At 38.4% G+C, this 21,279-nt stretch overlaps 1 protein-coding gene and 1 long non-coding RNA gene across 2 annotated transcripts in view; one reads left to right on the forward strand and one right to left on the reverse strand.

Moving 5' to 3' along the window:
* The window catches only part of St18 (ST18 C2H2C-type zinc finger transcription factor), a 310,680-nt gene that overhangs the window by 27,736 nt on the left and 261,665 nt on the right, over positions 1–21,279 (forward strand). The gene's annotated exons all lie outside the window — the stretch shown is intronic.
* LOC104849213 lies at positions 15,042–20,765 on the reverse strand. The gene is made up of 3 exons (XR_776677.1): positions 20,711–20,765; positions 19,504–19,547; positions 15,042–15,299 (listed from the first exon to the last, which is right to left on the reverse strand). It is a non-coding gene; the product is annotated as an uncharacterized LOC104849213 (long non-coding RNA).

The raw sequence follows: 21,279 nt of genomic DNA on the forward strand, positions 1-21,279 counted from the left end.
CATAAAGCAGGTACTAGATATTTTACATTCATAGAGGTATGATACAGTACCATCCTACATCAATAATACTAGATTCAGTTTTGGTTTGAAATTTACTTTGTCTGCAAATAAGATTGCTACCCCTGTTTTTTTCTGGGCTCCTGTCACATGGAGAATTGTTTTCTATCTTTTCACTTTCAGTCTATGGGCTTCTTTTTGCACTAGATGTGTTTCTTGTATACAACATATGGTTGGATTTTGCTTCTTATTCCATTTTGCCAGTCTATTTCTCTTGATTGGTGAGTTGAGGCCATTGACATTGCTGGTTATAACTGATATGTACTGACTTATTATTGACATGTTATTGTCCTTTTGTTGACTCTTTTTACGTTTTCACCTTCTCCTTTTAATTTCTTGCCTTGCCTATTTGATTTGCTCTGTTGGGCCTTATGGTGTTGTTGCCTTCATTGTCTTTTTCTAGGATCTTGTTTAGAATTCCTTGTAGTGCTGGTTTCATGTTCATGAAGTTTCTGAGGTGTTCTCTGTCATGAAGTATCTTATTTCCCCCTCCATTTTGAAAGAGAGTTTTGCTGGATACATCTGTCTAGGTTGGAGATTGTTCTCTTTTAGTACTTGAAATATCTCATTGCAGGCTCTCCTTGCCCCAAGGGTTTGTGTTGAAAAGTCTGCTGTGATTCTGATGGGCTTTCCTTTGTATTTGATTTGTTTCTTTTCTCTTACTGCTTGTAGTATTTTGTTCTTCTGTTGGGTTTCTTGGATCCTGATTATTATATGTCTAGGTGTAGATTTGTTTTTGATTGTAGCTAGTTGGGGTCCTATATGCCTCAGTTATCTGAATGTCAAATTCTTCCCCTCTGTTTGGGAAGTTTTCTGTCATTAATTCTGTGAACAGCTTTTTAAAGTAATTTGTATTTTCTCCTGCTACTTCATGTATTCCTATCTTATGTTATTCTTCTTTGCATCATCTAGGAGTTGTTGGATCGATTTCTCATGATCTCTTACTGTTTTTAAGAGACCTCTCTTTTCATGGTCACTGACTGCAGTCTTATCTTCTATATCTGAGAGCCCATCTTCGCATTCTTTTATTCTGTTGCATACACTTTCAATAGAGTATTTAATCTCCTGGATCTCTGTTTGAATCTGTTTTATGGATTCCATTTCTTTCCTATGTTGGGCGTTTATTTTTTCTATTTCTTTCTTATGCTGGGCCTTCATGGCTTCTATCATGGTCCTGAGCTCATCTATTGTTTTGTCAGTTTCTGCTCTAGAGTCTCGAATCACGACTTCCATTTTGCTCACTATCTGTATGGTTGTCTGGGAAATTATTTCTATTTTGAAATTTTCCAGAGCCTGATTGATCTGTTTTGTTACTTCCTGTGCTTTGAGTTCAGGGTGTCCTGGTGGTTCACTATCGGCCTTTTTGTCCTCATTTGCCCTACTGTTTGCCATTGGTAAATTGGAAGTCTGTCCTTGTGTCCTACTTAAGTGTTTTCTTATTTTAATTTTTGTTGTCAGACTGTCCTTGGTTTAATCTCTGGATTATTACCCAAATCTTCCTGATATAGTTGCACCCTAGCTTCTGTGTCTCTAACAACCCACAGACATTGTCATCTTCATAACATCAGAGAAAACAGCTGATCAAATCAACGGCAATGCTTTACCCCAACTGATACAATTGACAACATATTAAGATCAAGCACAACTTGGACACTGACCACCTGTGGTAGTCACTAGTCTATCACCCTTAAATCATTTGATTATAATTGAAATCAAGAAGCAGTCCAGAACATGTCTGCAGTGAACAAAATTTCAATATAGTGCATTTACCATTTAATGGTTCAGACAGAGTGAGGATGCAAGACCCCTGATCTCAGTTACCTGATGGCTGAACCCCATGTTGCTGACTGACCTTGGGCTGCAAGGCCCAGAATGAGTTCCCTGACCTTCTGAATGGTTGAACTCCACAATATTCTATTACAGGTTTCCTACGCCCTTTCTTTGAAGATGTTCAAAGTTGGGAACTCAGAAAAATACCCTTGATGACCACCTCTGTCTTTGCAGAGTGGGTCCGAAGACTGGCACAGTCAGGAGGTCTGAGAGTGCAGGGGGTAGGGGCTTATGGGGGTTCAGGGGCGCCCACGCGGCTACCTTCCCAGTGCTTGAGTGATGGCGGCTGGGTCAGGAGCAGGCGTGGCTCTCCTTCCCGCGGTGGATCAGGGCCCAGCCTACCTCCCTGCGCTTGAGCGATGGCCAAAAAAAAATGCTATATTTTTAAATTATGAGAGTGGTAATAATCAGAAAGTAGAAAACATAAAAAAAATAAAAACAGTGATGTTATACAGAATACAAGTGTTACTATTTTGGTATTTCACTGCAATCTTCTTTTCTTTTAATGTATTTATATCATGACATAGTCGAATACATTGATGTAACAGTGTGTTTCTTTCTTTGAATTTTTAACTCACATAGTGTAATGAAAATTCTGCTGTAGCATTAGGTATGGTTTATTAAAAATAATGTTTTACAATGCTGGGAATCAAACCTAGGGCCTTGTGCTTGCAAGTAATCTACCACTGAGCTATATGCCCAGACTTATAAAAGTAATTTTCAATGACTGACATTTATCTTAACCAATATTTATTTAACCAATCTCCCATTGTTGTATAGATATTTCCATCACTTACCATTTATCTGTGATAAAGGTGGTGATCCATGTCTGTGTGTAAGTGCATCTTTATTTGTAGTTTGGATTTCTTTCTCCATACTTAAGTCCCAGGCTTGGAATTACTGGGTCAGAGGATGTAAGAAAGCAGGAGGTCATGAGCGACACAGGATGTTTAGACATCATGGCAGCACTTCATTTAGATGTGGGAAAGACAGGACAAGTGTTCTTTAATCTCATTTCTCAGTTCAAAGATCTCCACTGTGCAGCCCTCACAGAACACCTCAGCCTCCAGGCTTGGAGAGTGTTTTCCCCTTTATTTTTCCCCCTGAAATACATGCAAGTAGTGATTACAAGCTGCTTCACTGCGTGGAGATGAACTGGAAAACAGTCCTTTTTTTTTTCCCTTCGTTTTCTCTTAATTAGATGAGTGGACTCAGGAGCGAAGGAAGCAAGGCAGAGCAGGCAGCAGGTGAAGCCCAGAGATTCATGCACAGATCTTCTACCTCTGCTTTGTAGTGTGATTTACTGGCCCTTCTTATGCAGCAGTGTCGGATCTGATGACTACAGAGCATCAACACTGGTGATGCATTTTCTTACTACAGTGAGTGCTTTTTGGGGAGCTGACTCATCCCTGCCACCTTCAGCATACATTTATATCTATATTTCCAGGTCAATATTGCCAACCAAAATCCCAGAAAACAGTGATTCTAGAAATACCTCGAGTCTGTTTCTATCTTTAGATGGATAGTGGGTTATTGGAGGGTTAGATGAAATAATTTATGTGAAATTAGTAGACAGTGTAATGTATTGCTCTCAGTAGTAACCTGACTTTTCTTCTGGTATGAATTAAATGTAGACAGTTTCATTCATATTCTCCAACAATATACAGTATATTTTCTGACATTATACTGTTCTCATGGCATTGAAGATTATCTCACGTGATATCTGACATGCTTTCCATTTTAAGAAATCTATGTATGTCATGGAGATAAATACAACACTAACACATACACTTGTGCCCCCCATTCATAAAGGCTGATGCTAGTAGAAATTGATGAGTGTTACAAAAGGATTTCAATGTGTGAACGTAAAGTAAGAGCAAATTAAAGCTATATTTTGGAAAGGAGTCTCTGAGAAGCCTCCACCGAAAGAAAAAGCAATATTTAAAGTAACCATTGAAAAACACACATGCTTTTGAAAAAAATGTTAGGATAGACTAAGTATGGCATATTAGATTGGAGGGAAGCCTTGAGTTTAGGTGTGTAACTGTAAAAGAGAATGGCTGGATCAGGAAACACTGAGTAGACAGCTCTACATGTTTCTGAGTTTGTGTGTATGTGTGTGTGTGTGTGTGTGTGTGTGTGTATGTGCTTGCATGTGAAAATATGTGCCAGTAGTCCTAGCTACTAGAAGTCAGTAAGCAAGTGAAACTTTCCTGCTGGAAATTTGAGGCTACTCTGTCTGACACTGTGGGATCCTATCCTAAATAAATTAATAAATAAGATGGGATTTGTGAGAGATTTTCTATTTATGTATGCATGTATGTATGATGTTGAGGGTATAAGGGACATGGGCAAAACATGGAACCAAGTGGATGTAACTGGTAGGAAATAAAGAGAGTTTGGAGCCAGATCATAGAGCTCCCTGACTGCTTTATCCCTGAAATTTCTCTATAAATTGTCTGTTAAAATAGAAATAATCATAGTAATGTCCAGCAGACATACAGAGATTCTGCTGTTAGCACAAAGACTTTCCTTTGCTTTGATTTCCATGGGAAATTACCATGGTGGGACATTACTTGCCAGGAAATATAAATAAGTCATAATTATGCCTACATGTACTATTTGCAACAATACTATTCCACTTGGTATTTCTGTAATGTTCAAGTTTGATTTATAGACTTGATCTGTCTTAAGGACTGAGTTATTAGGCATGTTCTGAGGATGGTATAAAGGCACATTACTGTAAATAGTGTTTCAAGTTAAAAATCATTGCAAGTCTATGCACTTTTTCAAATCTTTTCAATCGATTACACATTCATCAGAACTCAGGATTAACTTTTGTAATATATATTTCTGTGTGTTCTTCCCAGAGGAGGAGCAAGGCAAACAGTTCAGGTTAATATAACATGCTTTTTTCTTCTTGAAATGACTGACACAGGGCACATTTAGAACTGCACCAGCCTGTCTTTCTGACAGTGAAGTTCATTTGAAGGCTGAGCCCTGGAATAGAAGTCTTCCTTTGAGCTTCCTCTTCTCTTTGAGTTTCAAAAACATAAAAGGTTAAGAGCCTGCTTCTGGTTAGGTGGTGGAGAAAGAGAGTGCTGGCTTTACATTAGAAGTACTTATTGGAAAGTGTGTACTTAGTGCTACAGTGCAGAGTGATGACGAATTTGCTCTCTGTGCCTCTTCCTCAGAAGCTGGCTGCTTGTTCACAGAATGTCCATTTCTCCACTGTGCATGTTCCCAAGAAACAGCATTCCTGACCATGCTCTACTATATATCTCAAGTCCAACACTTTACAAGTTTTATTTTCATGCAGTAAATTTACCCTATATATTTGCCAAACAGTTGCTAAAAAATTTCCTTTCTGGAAATTTTCTCCCTTCCTGTTTCTCACTGCTTAGCAGTGATTACACTTATTGGGTTGCTCTCCCTTTGTGTGAAAATCACTCCTTCCACTTTTCTTTCATCTTTGTTTTTCTTCTTCTTAACGTCTTTTGGACAAGATGTTTTGTGTCTCAGTGATTCCAAGCAAACAAGCTGTTCATCTCTTCAAAAAATAAAAGAGAAAAGCCTTGAAACATGACAAAGTGAATAACTTGCCTTCAAGATTAAACTAAAAATGTTTCCATGAGCTTCCTGTTTTATGTTGGAACATCTGAATATCCCACCACTTAATGAGATAACAGAGTGGTTTTTAATTTTTGCTCCTTGGTTTTTTTTTTTCCTGCCAGTAAACCATATCTATACTAAACCAGGGCCACCTTTTAGTGAGAATGGAATGGAGGCTGCCCTCTGCCATCCAAACATGCCTCTAGTCCTATTTATTTATGAGAAGCTTTGCACTGGATACAGACAGCTATAAATGTTATCCAGCTCTATGGGAGACATCACATGGTTCTGGTAATCTGATAGAAAGATCAAATGGTTGGGCTATTCTGCCAGTTTTGGGTGCCAGAAGGTTTTGGGCTTTGAAAGATAAAAACAATAAGCAAACCCCATGTCAGAATTCTTAACTACATTTGAACCACCGGTACCCTAGGAGACATCCTAAGTTTTCCTTAGAGAGGATTTTCTGTACTGGTGCCTAAAGCAGATCTATAACTTAAAAGTGTCATCTAGCTATGGAAGGTTAATTAGTACATTATTATTATAATCTTTTAAAGTTCATCTTTTTTTTTTTTGAAGAAAGCAAAATTCATGCGCTTTCTTGGACACAGCCAATTCTTCATAGTTTGTGATTTGCTTCAAATAAAGCATTTCCAGTTTGGAAGACAGAGAAAGATTTAAGAAAATACTTGCAGGTTGGCCTCAGATGGGAAAATGTAGTCCTGATTAGCAAGAACACATACTAATAACACTCAGTGCTCAATATTAATTGATTGCATTCCAGGATCTGGTACAATCTGCCCACCAGAGTATGATAATTATTAACGTAATGAGTTAACATGTTGTAGTTACAAGATAAATCCAAGAATCTTTGCTTTTGGAAGATGACACAAGACATTATGGCCAGTTTAAAATATGAATAGTTTGTATAAAAATAGGTTATATGAGAGGCCATTCTGATAGAAATTAATCAATTTGAGAATATATTTTGAGCAGTTGCAAAATATGTGATATGTTCTGGGAGATGAGTAGTAAAAATTAAAATCTCTCACTTCAAGGGTTTCTATCCAGTTTGGGAGGCAAAGCACCACAGAAGAAAACAGTGAGTGAAAAGCGCACAATGGGACATGAGTGCGCCCCATGTTCAGGATGCTGACTGCCCATTGGAAGGAGTCTGATCATCTGAGAAAAGCTTTGAAGAGGTGGAATGATTTCCCTCATTGAATAGAAATTACAAACAGGGCTCCAGAACTATGGTGCATGCTCCTTCCTGGTCCATGTTTGGACAATATTTATTTTTAAAAAAGAATTTATTAGTATATTTTGCAGTTCATAACTGTTACATTCCTTGTCAGAAATTGGTACAGGCACATAACACATTTAAATTCTTCTTGTATTTCCTTCCCTCCCCCTCTCTCTATCTCTTGACCCCCTTTCAATTTGAGAAAGACCCATCTCCCTACTTCCTATTATCTACCTTTTATTTTACTCTTTATTTATGTTTTGGGTTTTTCAAAGAGGAGAAACCATGTGACATGTGATAATAATTATCATATGCTGATAGGGACATTGTACCAGATTCTACCAAATTGTACAGAAACCACGTGAAGGGAGAGAACTTAATTTTTATTATTCATCACCCAAGGCATATCACATATTTCACAGCTGTTCAAAATATACAGTATTTGCAAAGCTTCTGATTATTTCACTTGACATTATCGTATAAGGTGTGTTCATTTTCCTACAAATAACTCGTTTATCTTCTTTATGGCATAGTAGTATTTTATATGTAAATACCACATTTCCTTCTTCTTCTTTTTTGTTTTCCTGGTACCGGGAATTGAACTCAGGACCTTGCACTTGTGAGGCAGGTGCAGCACGACTGAGCTAAACTCCAGCACCATTTTCTTTATCTAGTCCTCTGTTGCTGACATACAGGGTGCTTCCAAGATTTAGCTGCTATGAAATTGTGCTGGCATATGCAAATTAAAACAAAACTGAGATTCTATCTTAGCCCAGAAAGAATGTGTATCATCGAGAAGTCAAATAATAACAGATGCTGGAAAAGCTTTTGGGAAAAAGGAACCCTCTATATAGTTGGTGGGAATGTAATCTAGTACAACCACTATTAAATCAGTATGGAGATTCCTCAATGAACTAAAAATAGAAATTACATTTGACCTAGCTACTCCCCTTCTGTGTATTTTCCCTAAAGAGTTAAAGACCTCATATTACAATGATGCCTGCATAACCATGTTTTTTGCATTCTTTTTCTATTGCACTGAATGCCTCTAAGTTGCCAAACTAAGGAGACTTGGTGCAGTCTGTCTTCATACAGCTCCAAAGTTAGGGAGGAACGATTCAGCGTCGCTTCAATCATCCTGCAATCTGCCTCTCCATGCTGCTCTGTATGTGGCTGGGAGTGGAGAGGATGGAGAGCCCTGCCCATCCATGCTGCTGACGGTCACAGCCTGCACTCACCCTCCTCACGCTCGTTGCACGCTCACACTGCATGGTCCACTTATTTAATAGTCAGCAGATATTGACCGAATGCTTATCTCCTATTGAATTGTAAACCCCAAGAACCGCAGTGTCAGAGACTAGGGACAAGGCAGGGAGTAAGATGAATGTGGTTCACTTGCCAAGTCTGTAGCAGGGAATCAATATTTAAGGGGAAAAAAGAATAAACATAGCATTGGTATTTCTATAAATTCAGACTCTTGCAGATGACTCTGGATTATATATCATATACTAGGAGATATTTGTAACTTTAAGTTTGGATTCACATCTGAAGTTTGGAACACAGAAAGCATATACAATGCGAGTTGGATAGGTCGTGAGTACCTTGTCTTTATAGATCAGTGCAGCATCAGAGTTCAGTCACCTATTAGTACAAGGTAATATCACTTTAGCCTTAGGCCTAGATTTTATTCTTACTTTAAGGGAAAATGGGTGGATAGCATTATTTGGTGTGACGATACTTGATCTGTAGTGAAGTTTCTAATGAGATATATGGAACATAGAAATTATGACGCAGTAAAACCATGATGAAGAACACACAGTTGTTGCTTGCACAGTTCGCCATTGTTCCATAGTTTGGACTCATACACGTAAGACTCTCCCCTGTTGTTATAATGCTGATATTGTCTTCACAGAAATGAAGTAGAACAGCTGGTCACTGAATATCTGAATAATATTATGCATTGTCATTGAAAAATTATTGGAAGAATATAGCTTTTTAATTCTTTAAGTATTCAGGCTACATTATAGTCTAAAAGTATTAGATTTAGATGTGTTGATAGAAATCATATAGCAATAGAGGGTCACATCAGTTGGAGATTGGATAAAGAAGATGTGGTTTTTCTATAAAATGGAATACTATTCAGCCATAAAGAACAAGAAATTAGATTCATTCATAGGAAAATGGATACATAGTGAGGATATACTCCTAAGTGAAATAAATAAGTCACATGTGTAAATACTGAATAGATTCTCTGGTGTGAAAAAGTATAATAGTACATAAGTTCCTAAGGAGATAATTGACAATGTGAAATAGGAAGAAAAGGGCTAAAGGTGTAGGAAAAGTGGGAAGAGTAGGGGAAAGGTAATAAGGGAAAAGAAAAAAATCTGAGAAAATGAAAAAAATGGAAATAAAGTGTTTGTAAATGGGGAGGGTAGGAGGGGGTGAAGGGAGGGCAGGAATAAGGGGAAAAAAGGAGAACCAAGACCTGTCATGTAAAGGTACAAGATCCCAATGATGAATGTAACTGTACTGTATGCCTAAATGTACCAATAAACTCAATGAGAGAAAAAAAAATAGAAATAGAATGTCAGTCTTCAATGCTTCAAAAATTTCTACCTGGATTATGTGTTATAATGTATACCATATTATACATAATGTTTAATTTATATATGAATACATTTACATGAAATATATGTAGAAGTTATATAATTATACTATACAGGTCATTTATAGATGCAGATATGTAAGATATATGTTATATACATGAGTTCAGGGTTTTTACTCTTATTAATTATTTCAAATGCAGCTAAACTTTTGCCAGTTGAATAAGTGTGGAAATATCTGTCTGTCCATCTGTCTATCTATCCATTCATCTCACACACACACACACACACACACTACACACACACACACACACACACACATTTCTGCTAGAAGTGTTCTACATAAAAGGTAATGGGATGCAGGCTCTAAGTATCTCCAAACTGACCCCAGTCAACTTTTATTTATTCTAATACCAAAGCAAGCTTCTGCTACCATTATTGTAACCAGTTTGTTTGGAAAGAACAAGAAACTTGAAATAAAATTTAAATTAAATGCATACCTGAAGATCTATTTCTCTTTTTTATATAACTGCCTGCCTTCTTTCCTAGACTAGAAAAATAACCCAAAACTTTGAGAACATTCAGAATTGGGTCACTCTCAGTGCACATATATCTTGCTTTAGGTTTAGCATAGAAAGTCTTTGTAGGATCTGATATACTGTCTAGTAATAAATAGCTTGTTACTCTTTCTAAGTTTGAACTTCTCTAATGAGTCAGAAAGTGAGAATTTGTCCTTTCACAATATCTTCCAGCTATCACTCCTCAGTGTTTTTGGTCTATTTCAACTGATAGAACAATAACTAATTAATACCTTGATGTATCAGTCAGGACTTATATCTATAGTCATTAAGATGTGTTGCAATAAATGAGTTACAAGTAGAGGCATAAGCAACAGAAAAGAACATTACATAAAGCTGGCTATCCTGGGTTCTTTAGCAACTTGTTTTAAATGACTATGGCCAGTATATATTTATATAATTAATTTTTCTAATTGAAATATTTTAACCATGCACCAATATTTGTGACCTTCATCAGGCAATTTTTCTGTATATTAATAGATTCAAAAATACTTTTGACCAGTCATAGTGCTCTCTTGGTCCATCTTTGTTGCCCATGGCATCCTTGTTGCATGTTAAGATGGGTTATGTACATGTACTGACTCCCTATGATTAATGTAATCATTAGGAATGCAAACTGGACTAATAACAATACAAATTAAAAATTAAATTAATAGAAATAAATGAAGACCAAAAAGAAGCTATCAGTGCCATTCCCAGATAGGTTGTCACCTAAGATATTTGTTCCACAATGAGTTGATCGGTAACAGAGTCTAACTGCATCTGAAATACTCATCAAGGATAGTAATACTGAATCCATTAAAGCCCAGACTTCCTGAGATTATGTTTTTGAAGGTGCTGTGGAGAGATAGGCATGTCATCCATTTCTTAAAGTGAGAGTCAGTCAGATCAGTAATGGAGCTGCCTCCTAGACCCCATCCTCCTGGCCTTCCTAGAGAAAGGCATGGTGCACTGGCTCACCAGGTACCGGCTCTGCTCTAGCTGCTTGTAACATGATTGACAAAGCAGACCAAGACCTAATGTGCTATTGTTTAGATGTAGATCATCCTTCAAGTGTACATGGACTGGAAAATCGGCCCCCAGTATAACAGTATTAACAGGGGTAGAAACTTCAAGATATGGGGTCTAGTGGAAAGAGATTAGATCTCAAGGTCACCACCCTCTCAAGGGACTAATGGCCATGGGTGGGAGTGGGTTGTCTTCGCAGGACTATTTAATTACCACAAGAGTAGGGGGCTATAAACTGAGCCTGTCCCCTCCCACTGGTCTCCCACATGTGCTCATTTATACTCAAACTTTCTGTTCTTGCACAAGTTCTTGCCATATGATGCCCTTTGCCACATTATGACACAGCAGAAGGCCCTTACCAGATTCAGCTCCTTACTTCTCAGCTTCCAGAACTGTGAGCTAAATAAAACTCTTTTCTTTATAAAGTGCTCAACTTCAAATACATTGCTATAACAGCACACATTGGGCTAAGACACTGTCCCTTCAGGGGGCTTGGCGTGAGGAGATTTTTCCATCAATAATGAAGAGCAATAAAGAAATTCTATTTTTTGTTGTTGTTTTTTTTTGTTTTTTTGAGACAGGGTCTCACTATGTAGTTGAGACTGACCTGGAACTCACTATGTAGCCCAGGCTGGTCTTGAACTCACAGTGATCCTCCTGCCTCAGCCTCCCGAGTGCTGGGATTATAGGCATGCACCACCACGCCCAGCTATAAATTGTATTTTAGAAGGTGATAGATGAAAAGAAAGAGTAGAGCAAGGGAAGTTAGCAGCATTAGGGGTGTTCTTTTGCTTATTGATGCATCATTACCACCTCAACCTTGATATTCAGTGGTACAGCATTTTCCTCTTTGTGTCCTCTCTGATTCTATATCTCTTTTGCTCTTGAGGGACATCAACCTAAAAATGTGATTTTTAGGATCACATTAGCTCAGTATAACCTTATTTGAACTTGACTACATCTGCAAAGATCCCTTTTCCGAATATGGGCAAATTGATGAGTTCTGGATAGATGAGAATTTGAGGAGCTACTCTTTAATCCAATACAGAGTCTCTGGAGGGACTTTTTAGATTGACTGATTTTTCAGGGAAGTAGAAATCAAGGTTGTCATCTGAGTGAGGTCAGCCAGGAGGTATCTGAGGATGGTGGCGCAGGATGACAGCGGAACTGGTTGCTTGGCAGTGTGAAGAGTGAATGCTCTGGGAGCACTGGTACTGTACAACCTGGGGCCCCACTTGAGATGTGTGCTCTTGAATCCAGTAGTGCAAGGTCAGCAGGGTTGTGGGTGTTTCCCCAGCCTTTCTGTGCTCCACAGGTGCAGGAATCAAGCAGACACAAGGCTGGATTGAACTGGGGTACTTTTATCAAGTGAATATACCAAAGTGAGGGAAAGGCAGCAGATCTGAGAGCACTTCTAGGAGATATATTAAAATAATTGACCAGGAAACTTACGTGAGAAGAAAGGAGAGCAAAGACGTCCAGCTCATGGAGCTCAGTGGCAAAGGCACAATGCCCGGTGGTATACGTGGGATTTGAGATGTGCATGTTGGAGGTGAGAGCCGGCAGTGCTCATAGAGGAGGAATCATGAAATAGGACATGGGGAATTTGCCGGCTTTGACTCTGGTAGAGAGTTCCTGAGGTAGGGTGATAAGATAATTGGAGGAAAGGTCTTGAGAAATGGAAGCACTTGGGTGGAAAGCGTTATCTGAGCATGGGCTGAAGTTATGAGAAACGGAGAGAGAGCAGTGACAGTCATAGGGACAGGGTGCCAGGAGCTAAAACTCTCCCAGAAATGAGGGCAAATGATTTGGAGGAGATAGTAACAGTGCAATCAAAGGTACTGTGTGATGTAACTTGATGTCATGCAATTTGGAAGTGTGGAGAGTTTAAGATCTGGAGGTGAAGAAGCTAAGAGCAGGTTGATGCTTCCCTCCTTCTGTGTGCGTGAGTCATGCGATTCTGCACTCTGCTTCTCCTTAAACAGAATCTTTTATAGCCTTCTGTTCTGGAAAAGAGGAAAGCGTGGGGTGACCTTGGCAGGAAGGGCAGAGAAGCCGGAACTCTCTTCTGCCTTTCCCTGTTCCCCCCTGAAGCAACTTTGCAGCCCCATCACCTAAAACAAACATGACCTTCTACCAAGGGGAATTTACAGGGTCAGCTCTATAAAACTTGGCAAAACACTCTTTTTTATTATTTTAATGTTTTATTTTGGAAATATTCTGGCTTTTTGCTGTGTCTGTTGTACTGGGGTAAAACCCAGGGATACAGTGTACTACTGTAACACTCATGTACACATTGCCCAGTTTTCTAATGAGAAACATTTTGCTACATTTATTTACTGTGTTGCCTTTCTCCACTTTGAATGCTGGAGAAGTTGAAAGCATATCATGTAGTTTTACTCAAAACACTTCAGTGTGCATTTCAGGAAAAGCACATTTTCTAGATAATCATAACACCATTGTTGTGCCTAAAATCAACAATAATCCCTTAGCAGCATCTAATACCTTTGTATCTTTTCAATCAAACACCAAGTACCTGACAAGACCCAGCATCACTGTTATACTTGGAACCATTGGCTTCAATGCATATTTAACAATAAGTTAATATTCAGTAATAACTAAATATATTGGTTTACATAAACTAGTATATTTTTAGCTGGTATTTATTGACTACTTTCTGTATGCCAAGTGTGGCTCTCAGAATATTTATAAGGATTAGTTTATTAAATTCCCTCCTTCTCTCTCTCTCTCTCTCTCTCTCTCTCTGTACTGGGAATTGAACTCAGGGACTTACTCTTGCCAGGCAGATGCAATATTGCTAAGTGTATAGCTCAGTGGTAGAGAGCTTGCCTACCATCAGTGAGGCTGTGTGTTCAATGCTATTGTAAAAACAACAAAAAACAATTCACTCAATAATATTATGGGGTAGACACTGTGATCACCCTAATTTTACCTAACAAGCTGAGAGTTCAGAACTGCATGGTTCATAGGCAATAAAATTGGGAGCACAGCTTTAAGGTCCTGACAGGAAGTCACACAAGTTCAAGTCTTGTCTGAACAATGGGACAACAGGAGAATTCACTATTTAGGACTGTTTTTGAAGACTCAGTGTGTATGTATTTGTATATATTGTTCTTGTTGTATTAGGATTGTTCTGTTAGGATTTTAATCCACTTTTGCCTAACTCCAAGCATGATCCTTGTATAGAAACCATTATATAAGTGTTTTGTTAATGAAGACAAGGAACATATTACTCTTTTTAGGATGTTAGTGAAATTTGCAAAATTAATTGATTGAGGACTTATAGAGACAGGAAGTTAGGACTTATGATCACACAAAGCTTCTCAGCACCACCAGAGGGTATAGGCATGTGACAGAAGGTGCTGATAAAGAGTCAGGCGTCCCTGAGGAGTGACAGGGTGGGGATGAACCTCAGGTCCAGACTTGGGTTGTCAGGAGTAACCTGCTATTTATGAGGAAGGTGGCTATTTCAATAATGATTAATTTTAACTGCATAATCTGTATATTTCCAGTGATGTGTTACCTAAGGAGGCTTCAGCAAAACTTAAGATACATATATGAGAGGCTCCTTCAAAATCACCTGAAGCCTGACCATTGAGTAGGTCATGGGTCCAGTGTGATGATTAGATTGTAGTTTCTCCTGTCAGGGTTTGAATGTGTCCCTCACAGGTCTGGGCACTGCTCATGTGTAACACTAGGAGGTGGCCCTGGGGCTCCTCCCTCCTGAAGTGATCTGCTCTTATGAAGGGGCCTGGTGGAAGGATTTGGTCCTTCTTGCCCTCCACCTTCTGCCACGTGAAACACAGTTTCCTTTTCTCCAGAGAAAGCATCAACAAGATGTATCTGGGAACCAGAGAGTGAATCTACTAGTTTCTTGCTCCTAAATTTCCCAGCTTCCAGAAGTGTGAGAAGCAAGAGCAACGCAAATGGAGACACAATGGTGGTTGTGTAGTAGTTTCTCCATGTAAGGAGCTACACACACACACACACACACACACACACACACACTCATCTGATTAACATCCTTATCAAAGGCCAAGGGAATTTTCTAACTTTCTTATTTTGTCCTCTATGTTTGATTTGAGTTTGCTTTGCCAAAATTGAAGGCATGCTTCTGTTTTGGTTGGGAGGTTGAGATATGATGTAGTTTGTGCTGAGTATCAGCTCTCACTGTTAACCTGTGCTGGGCATGCACTCGTGTGTCTGTGGGTGAGGAGTGGGTGATCATACTGTGAATGATGTCTGAAGTCTCTGCTGGCTGGAATAGGTGAATCTTCTTTTGGCAAATGCTACCACAGTTCATTGTAGGGGGAGGCAGATAAATTCTCCAGGACATTTTGAAGTAATCATCTATATAAACCATAAAGCATTTTTCATGAATATCATAAGGATGAATTTGGCCCTTGAGCAGGGATGGTGATTATTTTTTATTATGTTATGTTTAATAGCTCACATTTAATGAAAAAAAGACCATTAATATCTAGTTCATCTTATGTTGTGTGACTGAAATCAATACATTTATATTTTCTCAGTTTGGCCGAGTTCCTTTCTTTCTTTCCCTTTTTATGACATTTTAAATGTTGAATCGAGGAAGAACAGAATTCCATATTGTTTGCCATATGTATCAGTTATAGATTTGGCATTTGTAATAGAGATTTATAAAAAACAGTGGCTTAAACAAGTAGAAGTGTGTTTCTCTCTCTTTTAACTGTCTGGGCATAAATAGGCTGGATGTTGTCAGAATCCGAGCCCCTTGAATCTTTTTGCTCAATAACACCAAAGGTTTTGCCCTCATCAGCATAGTGCCAGATGGTTTACCACATTTCAGTCAGTGAGAAGGAAAAAAAAAGTGAAACGAGAGAGTATTCCTCTTTCTTTAAGGGTGTGACTCAGAAATAGTGTGCTCCACTTCCGCTTTCACCCCTTTGGCCAGAACTTAGTGACAGGTCACAACTAATTATAAGTCAGGTTGGGAAAAGCATCTGGAAGCCATGTGCTTAGTTAAAGTTTAGGGCTCTACTACAATGGCAATGGAGGAAAAATTAATTTGGGGGATAATTAGTAGTCTCTTCCACATCATAGAAATATAATTTTTACTACCAGTATAATAGATCTTATTGGATAATGCATATCTTTTGCCATCTTTGGCAGAGATGGATTTTGGTTGCTAGAATCTGTTTTTCAGTTTCTTAGTAAAGAGTGGTTACTAGGATATGACTGTTTACATTTCTCGCATTTATTACTCCCTTTTCTACCGGGTATGGTCAAGCAATGGATTGGACATAAAAGGAAGAAAAGTATATCCTGCCCAGGCTGAGGCTGGAGAAGTTGGTGTGAAGCTTACAGATGTTTTTCTTCTTTGGTCCTGTGAATGCACATAATGAGGCTACAGGCTCTAAGAAATGGTGGGGACACACATGAGGGAACCTAGACCCCTGAACCACTATGGGGAGAAGAATTCTTTCTCGGACCAGTCCATGAACAAAACTTTTGTTTGAACTTAATACACTTGGGAATCTTTTCATTATGATCACTTTGCCCTACAAAAACTGTCAGCTCTTTTTATGGTCCTCATTTGCTATTGATTTTTGTAATCATTGTGTTGTGGAACTAAATGATCCACAAGAAACACCAGAATTTTGATTTCTAAGCAGCTGGTGAACATTTTTGGGTTGTAACATTTCTCCAAATTTTGTTGTTATTCACAAATTCTCCATTTGTTTGTGAATTTTGTTCTCTGTCAAAACATTTAAGACTATTTTCCATCTTTTAGAAATTGAACAGCAGTTTTTATGACACTGGTTTTTCTAATGATAAATAGTTTTTTTCCTTCTATTTTTGGGTGTTGGAGATGCTTAATTAAAAAAAACTACTAAGTGCATGCTGAGAGGCAGGAATTCCATATAACACTTGCTAGAATATTTCTCACAAGAGATTGGCATTAAAGTTTATTCTTAGATAACAAATAGGACGTGTCTTGGATATCTAAGATTATATAACATAAAGAAATAGACAGCATCCTATCCTAACACTTATCTCTCAAGTGAAAGTGATGCTATTTTCTGCATAAACAGTAGTTCATGTATCTTGTCAGTAAGTTTTGCTAGGCGACTAATTTTTACAAAGTCAACCAAAATATTTTCAGGGTGAGGAAACATTGGAGCTATTTGCTTCCTCCTCCAGATTTGAGACCTTAGTTGAGGTTAGGGACATCACTTGGAAAGCAAAAGATGATTAGTGACCGAAGACTCAGGTACCATATTTTTATGGTTAGTCTCCTTACCCCTGCAGGCTACTAGTGTAGTAAAATTTGTATAACTCTTTGATTCATTTCAACCATTATGCAACAATATAATCCAGGAGATGGGGCCAAAGACTAATTGGAATGTGGATTGTCTAGTCCTAAATGCCCCCACCTACTATTTAGGGTACGCTCTTTGGTTGGATTCTTTAAATTTTTTTTTGGTACAGGGGATTGAACTCATGTCCTTGTGCTTGCAAGGCAGGCAGCAGCACTACTGAGCTAAATATTTTCAACAATTAAATTTTAATGTAATGCTAATGAAACAAATTTCCTGGAAAGAAAATCACAGCATGTATCAATGACCTTTGTATATTTATGCTCCTTGATCTGGTAGTGACTTTAATTATATTATAATAGTTTCTATCCTAGGGATATTTTAACTCTTTACTCTGTTAATTCAGTCCATAATTATTAGGGCCCACCATCTTTCAGGCACTTTTCTAGGTCTTGGTGATACAGTGTAATGAATTATACTCATGGTGATATGGTGTAGTGAACTGAACTCATGGGATTTACCTTTTAGTGATAAAATGATAAATACATCAACCAATCAGTGTAAGTAAAATAATATCAAGTAGTATTAAATTTGATGAAGAAAACGAGAGCAATTTAAAAAAATAACTACTGGTACAGCTGGTGGGGGTCATGCTTTTTCACAGCTTGACACTTCACATATGAGGAATGACGTGAGAAGACAGGAGTGAGTGAGGGGCCAACTCGTGTGCAACTCATTGGATGAATATCCTGGGCAGGGGCAGTGACAAGTGCAAAGACCCTAGGGAAAGAGAGCAAGGATAAGGAACAGCAAGAACATGAAATGAGTTGGAAAGAGGCAGGGGCCAGATCTTACTGGGCCTTCTAGACCAGCGGGGAGGCTTCAGGGTTTTTTCTGAGTACAATGAGAAACCACTGAAGAGTGCAGAGGAAGGCAGAGAAACATGATAGAATTTGCATTATCTGCTTGCCACAGAGAGTAGTATTTGTGCGAAGAGCCACACTGAAAGCCGAGCCTTTTGGAGAGGCTTCAGGCCAGAGATGGGGAGCCTCTGACAGGTAGAGGGATCCGGTGGTGAGGAACCTGCAAGATGGTGGGATTGTGTGACCTATGGATTGCCTAAGCACAGAACCAACCGTGGGACTAGAAAGTAGGACCCTAGCTTCAAGTCCCACCTCAATCATATGGTAAAAATCATTCTGGACAGTTTGGTACTCCCTCTGAGTTTCATTTACCTCATGTGGAAAAGTGGGGACAGTGATGGCAATTCCTTCAAAAACTATCGGGATGTTTAATGAGGTAATCCAGGGACACACTTTCAACTGTTTGGTGAATAGTAAGAATTCTCAGCCTCCAAAACCAGAAGTTCTGCTTTTGCAGATTTAACTGGCCTGGGATGGCAAATATTTGGGGAACATAAATTGTGCCTTTATTGAACATGTACATTTTTTTCTTGTCATTATTCTCTAAATTATAAAATCTAACAATTATTTACAAAACATATATATTTTATTAGGTTTTTTAAGTCACCTAAAGATAAGGTACACAGGAACACATAGATAGGCTACATGAAAAAACAGTGCCATTTTATGTATGAGACTTAAACATCCATGGATTTTGATATCCAAAGGGGTCCTGGAATTACAGGTACTGAGGGATGACTGTATTATATATTTGTAAAGTATTGTCTTTAATGAGGTATTATAATAGACTCATGAAAATTAGTAAGTTTTTTAAAAACTAATTTGTGCCTATAAAATACTTATTTGTGATGAGGAAAGTATCTATTTATCTATCTATCTATCTATCTGTCTATCTACCATCTATCTATCCCTATCTCTCTAGTTCTAACTCTAGTTCTATATCTGCGGGACTGAACCCAGGGCCTTTGCACTGAGCTATACCTCTAACCTCTTTTTAATTTTTATTTTGAGACAAGGTCTTGCTAAGTTGCCTAGGCTGAGCTTGAACTTGCGATCCTCCTGGCCCAGCCTCCCACACTGTAAGGATTAGAGGTGCATACTGCCTTACCCAGTTGAAAGTTACTAATTATAATATATGTAGAACACTTTTTAGTCATATAATATTTTAGAAAATTTTTTAGTCATACAATTTTTCCAGTTCCTTTCTTCTGTTTGGAATAGATTCCTAAATCTTACCTCAGTCCTTGGATTTTATTCTAAGGAGATATGAAATGTGGCCTCTAATTCAGGGATGGTTTGCAGTGACTAAGTGAGAAGACTCGTGGTACTTACCATGGCCTAACTCAGTCAGCTTTGATGAAACTCAAATTCTTCATCTACAAAATAAGACAGTGCTCAATTAGAATAAATTACTAGACACGCACATTTCAAAAGTATTTTGTAAATGTTGAGTTTTTTTACTTTATGTTTTTTCCTGTCATCACATTTTTGTCCATATAGGGGGAAAGGATGCCTGAAGATGCCTTCTATGGTAGTGCATCACACCTGGGAGTCCCTGGGGGAGGGAGGCTGACACTACTTCTTTACCCCTCTTCTGAGGATCACCCCACCACCACTGTTGCTGCCAAAATCTCTGGCAAGAAAAGATGGCTGAACTTATTTCCCAGCCATAATGTGTCTGATGATACCTCTCCATTTAGTGAAAAATACTTTTGGTGTCAGTAGATTTGGTCATCGTGATAACAGAACGTCTGAAATGTCTTAATTTCCTCCGCATAAATCAATCTGTTATTTCTTTCAAATAGCGTCTGAAGTACATATGCACAAAATTAGCACTTTTAGATTTTCATTCTGCAAGATCTGTCATAAATACCTACTTACAGGCAGCAGTCCTAGGCAAGAGAAATAAGATCCTAACGGTATAATTGACAATGTGAAATAGGAAGAAAAGGGCTAAAGGTGTAGGGAAAGTGGGAAGGGTAGGGGAAAGGTAATAAGGGAAAAGAAAAAAATCTGAGAAAATGAAAAAAATGGAAATAAAGTCTTTGTAAATAAGGAAGGGAGGACGGGGTGAAGAGAGGGCAGGGGTAAGGAGGAAAAATGAGAACCTAGACCTGTCATGTAAAGGTTCAAGATCCCAGTGTTGAATGTAATTTTACTGTATACCTAAAATGTACCAATAAACTCAGAGAAAAAAAAAGAAATTTCAAAGATGGTGGAGTACAGTGAGACATATGTGGTATCATCTAAACTATTGTTAATTTTAAATTGAAAATGCATTGCTGTAAAAGGCATATTGTTATTAACCTCCCTCCAAATACTCCCTCTTACTTTGAACACACTTGTACCATTGTTTTTTTTTTTTAATCACTTTTTGAAGCAGTGCTAGTTCTTCTGTTTGTTTGAGTGCCTTTAGTAGCACAGTTGTGTCTGCCTTGAGGTTCTGAACTGAATCACAGCATTTCACTTTCACAGTCATTTTGACTTTGGGGAAGTCACATGGCGCCAGCGCTGGTGAATAAGGTGGATGAGAACATACCGTGATGCTTTCGTGAGCGTGTTCCAGTTAGATGGCCCCAGCAGCAGTATCCACCATATCTGGATGACACGTCACAAAGACGAAACGGGACATACAGAACTGCTTCAGAAAGTGGCAAGAGGGATGGGATACGTCTGTGTGAAGCGAGGGGGAGAATTTCGAACATGATTAATGGCAATGTGTCTTTATTAGGTTTTTTCATAGTTTAGGTTAATTTTTATTAGGTTGTTATAATTTTTAGAAATTTGAAGATTTAGTATATATTTTGATTATCCCTTGTACATGTGCATCCAGAGTCTGGGGTATGCCTCACCTAGAAGCCAAAGTCCTTTCCTCACAGAGATAGTTTAGGAAAATACTTGAGATCTCTTTTTTTTTTTTCAGCTTTAATAGAGTTTATTGGTACATTTCAGGGATACAGTACAGTTACATTCATTGTTGGGATCTTGTACCTCTACAGGACAGGTCTTGGTTCTCATTTTTTTGCCTTGTCCCTGCCCTCCCTTCACCCCCTCTTCCCCTCCCCATCTACAAACACTTTTTATTTCCATCTTTTCATTCTCTCGCAT

The sequence above is a fragment of the Fukomys damarensis genome, unplaced genomic scaffold (assembly GCF_012274545.1).
Source record: "Fukomys damarensis isolate Sample0158 unplaced genomic scaffold, DMR_v1.0_HiC HiC_scaffold_5, whole genome shotgun sequence".
Taxonomy (NCBI): Eukaryota; Metazoa; Chordata; class Mammalia; order Rodentia; family Bathyergidae; genus Fukomys; species Fukomys damarensis.